Source organism: Aotus nancymaae, unplaced genomic scaffold, assembly GCF_030222135.1.
Source record: "Aotus nancymaae isolate 86718 unplaced genomic scaffold, 86718_ANA_hifiasm-v0.15.2.pri h1tg000014l, whole genome shotgun sequence".
NCBI classification, from domain to species: Eukaryota; Metazoa; Chordata; class Mammalia; order Primates; family Aotidae; genus Aotus; species Aotus nancymaae.
Genome location: NW_026988425.1, coordinates 100,288,162 through 100,301,703, shown reverse-complemented (window position 1 = coordinate 100,301,703; position 13,542 = coordinate 100,288,162). Strand labels below are relative to the sequence as shown.

Sequence of the window (13,542 nt, the reverse complement as noted above, 5' to 3'; positions counted from 1 at the left end):
GAGTTTTAATATAAAATACTAAAGAAAAAAGCTCTTAACTATTTTACAAATGTATATTTTATGATTCAGAAATATTTAATAATAATACCTACCAGTTAAAATAATTGAACTCAAACATATGAAGCACTGTACATATATTACATCATAATATTCCCAACCACCCCATGAAATCATTATCTCCATTTTATTACTAACGTGATAGGACCGCAGAGCTTATATAACCTGGTCTGTGTTCATACATTATGAGACAAAAAGCAGATTCGAGCTAAGATCTCTGATTCCAAATCCTGTGTCATAATGCTTCTCGCTTATGATACATTATTGTGATTTTTTATAGCTATTTCATTGCCTGATATGTCTAAACCAAATCACTCTAACAATGCTAAGGCTGCACTCCACTTGTATATTCCGACATATTTAATGTCTCTTAGTCAACTTTCATGGTAAAAACCTCATGTTCACAAAGCCTCAGAAATTATATCTTTATTCTTGCATATTATTTGGCAATTAACTTATTGTTTTGAAAGGGACAACTAAATCCAAGCCAGTTTAAGAATATGTAAGAAATATAAAATAATTGTGTGGAAAGGATTATATTATTCATGCTGCTTTTGATTTTCTTTTAAAATCCAGCAATATTTCTTGAAATCTTTGCATATCAAGGAAAATATATATCATCTTATTCCATGCCCGCATCTGGATACCATAATTTATTTAATCTATTCTATTTGTATGTGCAGAAATAGAATTTCTGGGTCACAGGAAATAGTTATTAAAAGTTTTCTTAGTTTTTAAAAAATCATCTATCACTAGAATCTAGTATATCCTAAGGTCATGTATAGTGGTCTACAAGTATACATTAAGGAATAAATAATGCTAGACCACACTCTAGAATGGTTTTGCTAATTTATGCTGCCACCATGTACATGTGTTTTCCCCTAGATCCTTCCCAAAGCAAGGCATGAAAGTTGGCAACTAAGTCCACAGTCTCTTTTTTATAAGTAAGCTGTTTGTAGAGTGAAGGTAGAAACTCCAAATGATTAGAGGCTCCTGTTAGTGACTATGTTTAGGCTGGCTCCCAAACAGCAAAAATGCCCACAGCATTTTAGAAAAGGCACTATCTGATTTCTAAATTCTTATTCATAAGCCAAGATCTTGTTATTATACCCAAATATTTAGTTTTTATAATTTGGAAAGGTTGGTTTAGAGAAACTGTAATATAAACTTTTCTGTTTTGTTTCCCAATATATAAAGTAATGTGCTTCAACATTTTTACTATTTTTAAATAAACTGCCAAACAATATCATTTTAAAATTTATGATGATGAGGAATTCTGGCATGAAGCTTTAGGTACTAATTATGTATTGATTTTATTCTGATTTGCTGCTTTGTTACATTTTCTAACATATTTGAGATGGGGCTATATTAAACCTGTAACAAAATATATCTTATTAAGATCAATTTTTTTCTACTTTAGTGGTCAGGATTTATATAGCCTTTGGTGAATTCATTGTTGTCCCCCAAGTATATGAATAAAACTCAAAATTATGCTAGTGTTGATATCCAGTTATACAATATGAAGACTGATAATTTTAACAGGAAGTGATATTTAAATTCTGGTACTGTATAATATTGACTATGAGTATTTTGCATAACTTTGCTTTGGGAAAGAATCTTATTTTAGGCATTTTTTTTTTAAGAGCAAAGTTCAAAGGCATCTTACTTTCTTACAACTAGCTAATATAAACACTTTATTTTTAGCTACTACCAATTCTTTTGTTAAGTAGGCAGAATATAAATAAATAACTTGTCACTGTTACAGTACTTACTAAGTCTAGTTCATATATTTTGTCTTTGATCGAATGCCAAACATAGCTTTTGGAAAACCCTCTAGCTTCTATGTTATATTTATTGAAGCTATAGTTGTATCACATAATCTTTATTATTAAAACTGTAAAACATCATATCATTTCCTCAATTTATACTGCTTTAATTTTATATTATTAATTAAATGATTTACATAGTTGAAACAGTATTTTCAGCAGTATTTTAAAACGGTTGAATCTTTGGACTCAACAAGGGATCCAAAAACTTTCATTAAAGAACGAAAACTTGTAATGCAGTAAAACGCCCTTTTTTCTGCCCTAGAGGGAATTAGTATTTGTTCATTTAAAGAGTTAAAGCAAGAGGAAGATTGTGAAATAAAATATCTTAAATATTAGTATCTTTAAAAATCATTTAAATGTCCATTTATTCACTAGTCTTCTACTTAAGGCCTGTGATCTTTTATCTACAACTAAGTGTGCTGTTGGGAGTTTCATGTTTTCTTTCTAATAGAAACCACACATTGAGTGCATCAAAAAGGATTGCCAGTTTTCAGTACATCATAGTGGGGTGATCACTAAGATACTTGTGAAGCAATTTAAGTGTAGAGACCTTTTAAATTTCACCAACTTTTATTCTCTAACTTTTTACAATTATCTCACAATTAATTCAAAAGCATTTTTTTTTGTGAATTGCCTTTATCAAATATACACATTCAATGTGGTTTTATAGAAATAATTATCTTTTACTTTCATATTTATTTATTCATTATTATATAACATTTAATTAAGTTGCTCAAGTAAAGTAACAAATATGATAGGCATATAAACAAATTTGAGCACAAACAAAAATGTTAAGTCTACAAGATAATGAATTTGTGAAATTTCACGTTTATTGTGGAAAGTTTCAAACACATATAGAATCATATAATGAAACCTTGTGTATCCATCACCCAGATACAGTTGCCAACATTTTGCCATTCTTATTTCATCTTCTGATCCCCTAAACTTTTGGGGTTTTTGGGGAGTATTTTAACATAATCTCAAAAAATTTATTATGTATAAATGCTTCGGTTATTGCTAACAGATGGGTTTTTTAAAAAATGTATACATACAGTACTATTATTACAATTAACAAATGTAACAATAATTTCTTAATATTATGTAATATGGAACCTATGTTAAATTTTTCCTGTCTCAAAAAATGTCCTTTTCAGCTTATTTATTCAAATTAGGATCCAAGTTAGGTCAAGTGTTTTATTTGGTTGATATATCTCTTAGGTGTTTTTAAATGACTAACATCTCCTTCCCTTCTTTTGCATGTCGTTTATTTGTTGAATAACCTGAATCATTTGTCCTGCAAAATTTCTTTCATTCTGCATTTAGCTAATAATCTTCTTATGATGCCATTTCATATGTTTTGCTGCTTGCCTGCTTCCCTTACATTTCTTGTTAATTGATAGGTAAATTAGAGGCTTGTTTAAATTCAGGTTTTTTATTTTGGGGGAAGATACTGGATAGATGATGTGGGTAGGTCTGGTTATATGAAATCAGGAGGCACATAATGTCTAGAAATAAAGGAAGATTTAATTCAAGTAATAATGACTAAGACATGTACCAGTGTATCCAAGGCACTATTCTAAACCCTTTACATATATCATTTATTTTAATCTTACAAAGACCCTTTGTGGAAGATCCTATTGCCCCCACTGTACAAATGAGGAACATGAGACACTAACTTGCTGAGGTCTCCAAGCCTGGATTTGGTCCCAGGAACTCAGACTGCTGAGTCTGTGGCCCAGAGCACCCTATCATTCTGCCTATGGAAGCCACTGCTTGAGGTACCTGGAACATGCCTAACTCTTTTTACTGAATTAAAGTAAAAAGAGTTAGGCATGTTCCAGGTACCTCAAGTAAACATGTTGTCTTAATTCTGTAAGTAAATAAATATTAAAGAGTATATATGTTAAATAAAATGTACTTTTTTTTTTTTTTCTGAAGACGGTTTCACCATGTTGGTCAGGCTGGTCTTGAACTCCCAACCTCTGGTGATCCGCCTGCCTTGGCCTCCAAAGTGCTTGGATTACAGGCATGAGCTACTACGCCCGGACAAATAAAATGTACTTTTGAACTATATTGTTTACCTCATCTACCTTCTTTGAAAATAATACCTAGTAAAACCCATATTGTTTTACTATGGTATTTTCTCTCACGATGACAAATTGTGATATTTTCCTTGTCTTAGAGTAGGAATTTTCATGGAAAGTAAATTTATCTCCCTTAGGCAAGTGTTTCTTTCTTTTCCAATATCAACAAGTGTAAAATGAGTTTCCTGAAATTAATGGCAGTTTATAACTTTCAATAGCTAATATTGTCAAAAATTATTGTAGCTTTTGTTGCTTTTTTTTTTTGCTTACTATAAAATGAATATTATGGTTTCTTCTCAATTCTTTTGTCTTATCTAGAATAGGAGATATATTTGCTGAGAGAAATTCAGCAGAAGCTACTTTATGTTTTCATCACATATTCTTCCTTATTTATATTTTAAACCCTAGGGATCTACACATGCAGCTTTTTCTCCTTTTAAATCCCTCTGTTTTGTTACTAATACTTTTTATCCCTTTTATTAGACAAGTTTTGCCTAGGTATTTGTCTTCTTAACCGTAAGTAAACCAGTCATCATGCCTAAATATAATGCTCTACTTTGTTGAAATATTCTTAATATAAGTAGTATTCTGAATAATAAAAATGATTCAAATGCTAATTTTATAACAGCATGACTTGTCTTATTACCATGCCGCAATTCTTCTCTCATTCATTCAACAAACCTGTTTTGAGTATCTCATCCAAGATAAGCATGACCCCTGCTGCCAGTGGGTATGTGATGAATGGTAGCTGGACAAGTCAGGCCAGAACTGGAGGAAGTCAGGTCAGCATGATGACATACTTCATACAGTGGTCACAACAGAACAAAGGCAAACTAGGGGTTAGGAGCAATAGTCACTCTGAGAAGAGGCAACTGCTTGGGTCTGAATTATGGGTTTCAAATTCCTGTGGAGGCAATGTATATGGTATTCACAGAGATTGCAAGCTTAAATTTCTGTAAGGGCCAGATATAGAATGTAAATGAAGAAAGTACATCCAGTGTAACATTAGGGAATGCTCAGATCTGTGACAACTGGAGAGTACACATCAGATCTAAAGTTATCCATATTCAAGTATTTATTTAACACCCTGACTCAGCCACACAAAATATGGCTGACTCTCATGGGATCTCAGTATATGAAAGGTTTACTGTTTTGAGAAACCATCTATGTAATAAATATGTGTAGGGGACCCACAAAGTTATGAAGAATATATGAACCAGAAGTCAATATCCAGAGTTTTAAGTTATATTGAAAATAATAGATTGGAGCCAACATGTGAACAGCAACAACAACAAAAAAACCTGGCAAGTCATCTCAATCCATAAAACAGGAAAATAGACTGGCGCCAGTACAGTTAGCAGTCAGTTGCTACAAACTCATTCATTCTCCTGGATTACTGTTAGGCATACTAGGCACACAGCCTTAGTTTATCAACATGACAAGAGCAGCATGAACAATCTGAAAAAAATTAGACTTTGGTTTTAATTGCACAATTTAGTATTTTTGTTGTTATTTTTCACAAAAACTAAGGAGAGAAAAGGAACTATATTTTTTCCCCAGGTCTTCATGGCCTCTTCACACCTTTATCTGGCCTGGATCAAGCAATAATATCTCATATTGCAGGCATAGAGTGCTTTAGGTGTTTGGCTGAATTCTAGACTCGAGGTGGCTGGGCATGGGCATTGGAAGCCAGGCTCAATAACAAATATGGTGGTACTGCATTTGTGTGACTACAGCCGGCTGGCCATGTAAAAATTCTTTCTCTCCCACTTAATTCTGAATGTCTTTTTATAACATTTGGCATTTGTTATGCTAGCTATTATGAGAGATTTTGAAACTCACAGATTTGGGTTCTGTATTAATTTTTGCAGTAAGTATGCATTTATCCTCCTTTGCAATTATTTGTGGACATTGATTCTAATCATTGTTCTTAGAAGAAAGGTATAAACATAACTACACATTGAGAGATCAGTTTCTTTAAATTTGAAGACAATTGAGTAATTTGGAGTCACTTTCCATGCCTTTCTGTATTAGATCATTTGTAGAAAAAATTATATGTTTATTGGGGGAAGGATTCCTATGAATAGTCTTTCATTGCTTAGAAATGCCAAACATTGTAAAGAACAATGAGAGAAGATAAATTCATGTCAATAAATGAAAAGCTTGAGGTTGATAGTAAACTTGCTTTAAAAAGAATTAGATTGAATATTCTGAAAGTTATATGGCATAATTGAATAGTGTAAAAGTGTAAAATGACTTAAAAGCTTTGATACAGTTTTTAACTTTGCAATTATTTCTCAGTGGTTTCCATTTTTAAAACAATTATCTTATGAAAAATAATACAGTTTGTCTCTCTAGTAGTACAAAGCATCTTTATGTTCCTTTGAAAATTTCTGAAGTTTTAGCATGTTTAAGTGAAGAATTTTATTTCATATGCAATATATGTAGCTATGAAAATCAATAACTGTATGTTTCTTAAAATTGAGCAATTTACTTAAATATTAATTAGAAATAGTAAAAGAAAATAAATTCCTTTTTTATTTTCAGTTATTTGAAGAAAACTGCTGGGAGATACATGGTATCTAGCTTTACTATTTGCTGGCTAATGTCAGAGTCCCAATCCAGTTTCTGGCAACAAAATTTTAAGAATTCTTTCGGTGATAGGATAAGCAGTGTACCTTTTAAGTTGCACATTATATAAGGTCTTCCATCAAATATTCAGTTAGAGCAGAAAACTTAAATGAAAAATCTGATGCTAACAGAGGATGACAGTTTGGGACTAATTTTTTTTTTTTTTTTTTTTTTTTTGGAGACAGTTTCGCTCTTGTTACCCAGGCTGGAGTGAAATGGCGCGATCTCAGCTCACCGCAACCTCCACCTCCTGGGTTCAGGCCATTCTCCTGCCTCAGCCTCCTGAGTAGCTGGGATTACAGGCACGCGCCACCATGCCCAGCTAATTTTTTGTATTTTTAGTAGAGACAGGGTTTCACCATGTTGACCAGGATAGTCTCGATCTCTTGACCTCGTGATCCACCCGCCTCGGCCTCCCAAAGTGCTGGGATTACAGGCGTGAGCCGCTGCCCCCGGCCCCAGTTTGGGACTAATTTTAAAATCGGTTCCCAACTTCCAATTCAACTTATGAGAGATAAAGTGGAGAACTGTATGTAATGCAATGTTGAGGGCTGTATGCAATGACTAAAGGTTTCTGTCCTGAAGTTTTCTGTTGGTTGTTGGATATGTAGGTTGCTTGAAAGAAAGGTGATGAAATGAATAGAATTAACCATGAAGTTATGCCAAAGAACTAGCATGTAGAATGTTATCTGGGACCAGAGAGCTATTGCATGGGATCTACAATAAGTATTGCCTGTAAAATGCATAAATTATACCACATACATGTGCTTTTATGTCTTGTACACTTTTTCAAAATTCTGGAAGTATATGAATTACTTTAAAAATATTACCCAGTTTCTAGTTGCTTTTTGTCAATATTTCCTTAATCAAAAGATAAAAAGAGTAGAATTGTTATTACGGGATCTTTAAATTTTTAAATGTTGAACTGGTCTTTACGAACTCACCAGAATGGCTAAAATTTGAAAGCCTGATAACATCTACATTGTTGAGGATGTGGAGCAATTAAAATTCTCGTGAGTGTTGTTAGGAATATAAAATGGTATAAAAACCTTGGAAGAAGATTTAGCAGCTTCTTATAAAACTAATTGCACACCTACTACGTGTGTACTACTAATACTCTGTGACTCTGCAACTTCACTTTTAGGTTTTTACTCACAACAAAATGAAAACAGATAAAACTAAGCTATTGTAAAATAAAACAAAGAAACAAAAACATCTTAAACAGTAGTTGCATTTGTGAGTGGGAATGGGCATTGGGCATGAAGGAACTGGAAGGTGTTAGGAATAATTTAGATCTTGATAGGGGTTCAAGGTAGACATATATATGCATTTGTCAAAACTAATTGCTTTTAAGATTTGTGCCCAAATCACAAATTCAACAGTGAGTAAAATGTACTTAAAAAAAGAACCATTAGCAAACATTGAACTGTAGTTTATGATGTGTATGCTAAAGTGTTTAGGAGTGAAATGTATCAATGTCTACACTTTGAAATGCATAAAAAATAAGATAAATTTATGGATGGATACAGGGATAAATAAAGAGATAGATGGATACATTTGAGATAAAGCAGATGTAGCAAAATGTTAATTATAGAATCTAAGTGATGGATAATGGGTTTTTTAACTGCACAATTCTGTCAACATTTTTGCTTGAAATTTTCCCTATTAAAATAGCAGAGGCAAATTGGTCTTTAATCTAAAAAAAGGTTGAAGTTTCAAATACATAACTTTGGGGAAGTTATTCTAATTCAGGCTGAAGATATGGTAGCATTTTTTTTTTTTTTGAGGTGGAGTCTCACTTTGTTGCCAGGCTGGAGTGCAGTGGTGTGATCTTGGCTCACTGCAACACCCGACTCCCTGGTTCAAGCGATTCTCCTGACTCAGCCTCCCGAGTAGCTGGGATTACAGGCACGTGCCACCACGTCCAGCTAATTTTTGTATTTTTAGTAGAGATGGGGTTTCACCATGTTGGCCAGGATGGTCTCGATCTCCTGACCTCATGATCTACCCACCTTGGCCTCCCAAAGGGCTGGGATTACAAGCGTGAGCCACCATGCCCAGCTGGTAGCATTCTTTAAGTGTAGGTTTTCTTTTTTCGTCTTTGTCAAAACAACTTAAAATTTTGTTCCATCCAATCACATCATTTTAATTGCCATTAACATATTACCCTTATAAATCAAATTCCTTGGTGTTATACATATAATCCAGTGATTAATTTAACATCATTCTTAGACACTGTATTAGTTTCTTGTGACTACTGTAAAAAATTACCTCAACTTTGTAGTTTGAAAACAACGAAAATGTATTCTCTCACAATTGTGTAGGACAGAAGTCCAAAACTAGTTTTTCTGGGCTGATACCAGGGTGTCATTTCCATATGGATTCTCTAGGGAAGAAACCATTCCTTGTCTTTCTAGCTTTTGGTTGCTACAGGAATTCCTCAGCTTGTGGCCACATTACCGCAATCTCTGTCTCCATGGTAATAATGCCTTCTCTTCTCTGCCAGTGTCAAATCTTCATTTGCCTCTCTCTTATTAGTATGCTAGTGTTTGCATTTAGAGCCCACCCAGATAATCCAATATAAAATCTCCTCATCTCAAAATTATACCTGCAAACACTTTTTCCATGAAAGGTAACATTTATCGGCTCTGTGAATTAGGACCTGATGTCTTTGGGGGCCACCATTCAGCATACTACAGTATTTTTTAAGTGTGCCAGGTTCCGTGCTAGGGCCTAAATAATGATAAATAACATTTAATTGCTTACTGTATGCTAGGTGCTGCTCTACGTACTTTACATTTGTATTTTTGCTAAAGAAAAAATTGACTTGATTTAATATAAACTTACTGTACCATACATTTATTTCTTGCATATGTCAAATATTAAAACCCCAGAGTGCTAGTTTTGTGAGAAATGTACTTTAGGAAATACTATTTTATTCTAAATAAGCCTGCCTTATTTATGTGGAGGATATTTAAAGTTGACAAGATTGTGAATTCTCTTTGGGAAGAGATTTATTTTATCTGTCTTTGTATCCAAATAATTAATGGCACAGTAGACATTAGCAAATGTTCGTTAAATGACTAAAAGTATCTTTGCAAACGTTATGAAATATAACCTTCACAGAATCCTTGATGGTAGATATTATAATTTTCATTTTATAGAAGAGACTTAGAGAAGTTGAATTTAGTTCCAAAAATCAGTAACATGTCCTACACAAACACACACACACACACACACAAGAGTTTTTACAGTCAGCATTGGAGATATAGTTCCATTATCTATAACCAATTGATTTTCTACCTGAAGTGTTAAAATTTAGTAAAATACTGGTGTAGTGAAATATCATCTCTGTTTTATTACTGTGTTATGTTACTAACCATGTGCAATTATGCTTTTTGTATTTTTAAACTTTTTTTTTGAGAGACCAGTTTCTCATGGATTAAGTTTACAATGCTATTAAGAAGTGGGATGAAATCTTCTGAATGATACAGAATATTTCTTTCTTAAAACTTTAGCCTTCCACCACAAATGCCTCAAGCATATCTAGCCATTTTGTAGCTTCTTTTGAATATCTGATTTTTTAACTCCTATGATATTATGAATGAATTACCATGCTTCCGTATTTCTTTGGTTCTTTGAAAGCTTGAAATTTTATCCCACTTGTGGAAGCTTTCCAGGTATTAATTATTTGAAAGCCTTCAGGATGAGTGTATCCCAGACTTTATTATTATTTTTTACTTATTTGTTACCCTCCTTGCCTTTCTCAAATGTTTCTTTTATAGTTTTTATGAATTTCTAATGGAATACAGCTAACTATAAGTAAACAGCTAAAATAAATTTGGGGGCCTTAGTAATTGTGCAATATATGAATGTATTATTTCTCTTCTTTTTCCCCATTACAGTGTTCTCTCCACAAACTTAAATCAAACCACTAACTCGACTAATCCTTCCCTGCGTATATATCCACATTTGCTAACTTGCTTATACTGTTACCTTTTATAATTTCTATCACTTTTTTCAGAATATGATGTGCCATTGAATTGCTCTTACTTTTTCTGTAGCCCCAAATGTTGCCAAATGGCCTAGGAGTATTGTGAATCTAGTGACCCTGTGTTTACCTTTCAATAGAAGATCTCCAAAAAAATAATTTATGCTCTAACTTTATTTTTTCTATAAAATTCTATCATTATCAGGACAGAATTCATGATTCTCCCTCATGACCTACAGAAGCACAAAACTGACCAACTGACTCCAGGCACATTTACCTGCCATCTCTTTCAAATGCCTGCCATTGCTCTTGCTTCCTTATTCCACTAATGACTTTTGAAAATAATAAACTATTTCTCCTGAACTCTCAATCTTTCTTTCGCAGAATGCCACAATGTTATTCCTTGGGTACTTGAAAGGAGTGCTTTTTGTGTAGAGCAGAAATTTTAATACTGTTACTCCATTTTGCTAAATGGTTTGTTGATTATGCAGACAGAACAGTAACTGTATCTATTAATAGTAGATCATTTAGAAATATGCCAGAGAGATGCACTGTTCATTTGGGTTTCTCCTTTAAAATAATGTAAATCTGAGTACTGGATTGGGAATGTTGCTTGTTTCTGCTGGCTGTCAGACGTGTTGCCTGCAGAGGTACCCACTGCCTGAAACAAATAGTGAAATGTGCCTTCTCTTTTCTCCTTGTTTACTTACTGTCTTGCTTTTGCAACTTTCTACAAGGAGAAAATGGGTAATACTTCCTCCCTGTGGTCTCTTATCAGTCTTACACACTGGTTTCATTAGCTTTCCACCACTCTCCCTATGAACAAAGAGATGTGTTTCTCTTCAGAGGGAATAGACTGGTGACTAGTCCATGCAAAGCAACCTGAATTTTTGTGATTATGGTATTTCAGAGGTTAGGCTGCTAAATTATTTTATTCAGTACACACACAACAGCTATGTATTTGTTGATTTAGTGACAATATTGATTAGAAAAAATATATTTGTTAAGAATTCTCTTGACAAATGTATATACATACATACACATATAGACTACATAGTCCTTTGATGATAAATCATCTATAACTAAGTCTTTGCATTGTTAGATAAATTAAACAGTTTAGAAAGAAACCTCTAGAAGTATATTTATTTTACAGTGAAATGGGCTTTTAAATATTAGGAACCACTGAAATGGCCTGATAGCCAGCAAAGCTAAGTAGGATTCAATAGCCTATTCTGAAATTTTGAAATCTAATCCTACAGCGTTTACTTGAACATTAAAAAGGAAATGTGGATGACTTTGTTTCTCTGTTCTTCAGGTAAAAAAATAATAATAACCGAAATCAGTGGTCATCCTTTATTTTGGATTAAAAAAATAAACTATAATTTTATAAGAGAATTATTGGTTGATGTCCTTTATTGTCATTTATAGAAATATGTAGACTTTAAAAACAAAATCATGTTCTCTTTTAAATATGGTCTACATATTTCTATAAATAAAAATAATTATTTTTTAAGGAAAAAGTTACCCCCTGTGTAAACACAGTGCACCAAAACAACTTAACATGACCTGTTGCCTCTTTTTTTTTTTTTTTTTGCCTCTTTCTTATAAATGTTAGAGCAAAGATGATTTGCCTCTCATGTGAACATTAATGTGCAATTATGTGGGGAAAATCAGAGTAAAGCAATGGCAGTCCCTGAGCTTTGGAAGCAGCTTTTATATATTCAGTGATGATCCTTGAGACTCAAAGCATTCAGAGTACAATCTGGCTAAGCATCAATAATGTCAAATTTATGTAGGTCCCCACCTTCCTCAAACTTGTATGATTCTTCTCCTTTCTTGTTTCTGAATGACTATGTGGGTTACTTTGTTCCCACTGCGCACACTTTTCCTGCTCCCTAATCTACAACTGCTTCCTTCTTCCTTCCCTTTTAGAAAATAACAAGGAGACATGACCATCCTATTCTGACATCCCGATTGCAGGATTAATTAGTTTTATATAATCTCTACATAAAATCTCCTGTAAAAAAATTTTATTTTAGTTTTGATCAGGCCAGAAGTTGCCAGGCTTAAAACTTAATGACAAAGTGCAGGCTTCCTGGTTGAAGCATACAGGAAACATTTGGAATGAAGATGTTGACCTGCTTTCCTCTGTATTTGATTATAGCTATCTAATTGTAAGCTTTCAAAGGCATCAAATCAGGTACCCTCTTCATTGCATTTAAAACAACTAATTTTTTTTTCTATTACTAAAACAAAATTTTGAGTGATACATTGGGATGCTTAGAATCATTCTTAGCTCAAGTGAGAAACCATTCTTTTAACTTTTATAAATTATCTTTACCTCCTGTGTTTTATAGTGTTCTGAGAATTTGGCTTATCCAAAAAGAGATTCTATGTCTTCCCAAATGAGAAGGAAACCTTTTGTCAGCATCTTGTCTGAGTTGCCTCCTTGGCTACGCAGGTCATGGGAGGTCTATGTTGAACATCAGTCTTTGGCTGTATCACAAAACTAGTATTGAAGCACAGGCCAACTCCCAGAGCACAGGGGTTAAAGAGGCAATTAGTCACTACAAAGCAGAGTTGTGGCTGTCTTCTGGTGAGGAAGTGCTTAACTCTTTCATGAATGATGCCTGAAATCTCATCTTCTGAGTGCTTTTATATTCCACTAAAATAATTTAGTCAGACATTTTAAATTAAAAGTGAGCTTAAAATACATGATCTGTTGAATTGAGATTTTCATATCAACACTTGTAGCATTAGGATAAAGGGAACAGACTGGGCAGAGAGATTATCATTAATTATATGATTAATATTTTACCTGAATTTCACAGCATTCATTTTAGCTATTTTGAAGTCTGACAAATCTCTTTACAGTATTTCTAGCTTCGCTATTAATGTTTGTCTTTATTATTTGTGGTGAGCAGCAGTTTGGAGCTTGCAGAATTTTGCC

General features: G+C 33.3%; 1 protein-coding gene across 1 annotated transcript in view; it reads left to right on the top strand.

The window, feature by feature from the left end:
- FBXL17 (F-box and leucine rich repeat protein 17) overlaps window positions 1-13,542 on the top strand; it is a 545,836-nt gene that overhangs the window by 356,091 nt on the left and 176,203 nt on the right. The window lies entirely within an intron of this gene.